Genomic DNA, 472 nt, shown 5'->3' on the forward strand with positions numbered 1-472 from the left:
ACACTCCTCCATTGCCAGTGGGATTGCAAGCTGGTAAAACCACTCTGAAAGTCAGTCTAGTGGTTCCTCAGAAAAATGAACATATCTATACCCAGCTATACCACTCCTGGACATATACCCAGAAGATACTCCAACATATAACAAGAATACATGCTCTGCTATGTTCATAGCAGTCTTTTTTATAATAGCCAGAAGTTGGAAACAACCTAGATGTCCCTCAACAGAGGAATGGATACAGAAAATGTGGTACATTTACACAATGGAGTACTACTCACCTATTAAAAATAATGACTTCAGGCTGGAGAGATGGCTCAGTGGTTAAGAGCATTGGATGCTCTTCCGGAGGTCTTCAGTTCAATTCTTATCAACCACATGGTCTTAAGACCATCTGTAACCACCAACCAAAGACGAACAACAACATGAACTAACTAGTACCCTCGGAGCTCCCAGGGTCTCAACCACCAACCAAGGA

The sequence above is a fragment of the Mastomys coucha genome, unplaced genomic scaffold (assembly GCF_008632895.1).
Source record: "Mastomys coucha isolate ucsf_1 unplaced genomic scaffold, UCSF_Mcou_1 pScaffold20, whole genome shotgun sequence".
Classification (NCBI taxonomy): Eukaryota; Metazoa; Chordata; class Mammalia; order Rodentia; family Muridae; genus Mastomys; species Mastomys coucha.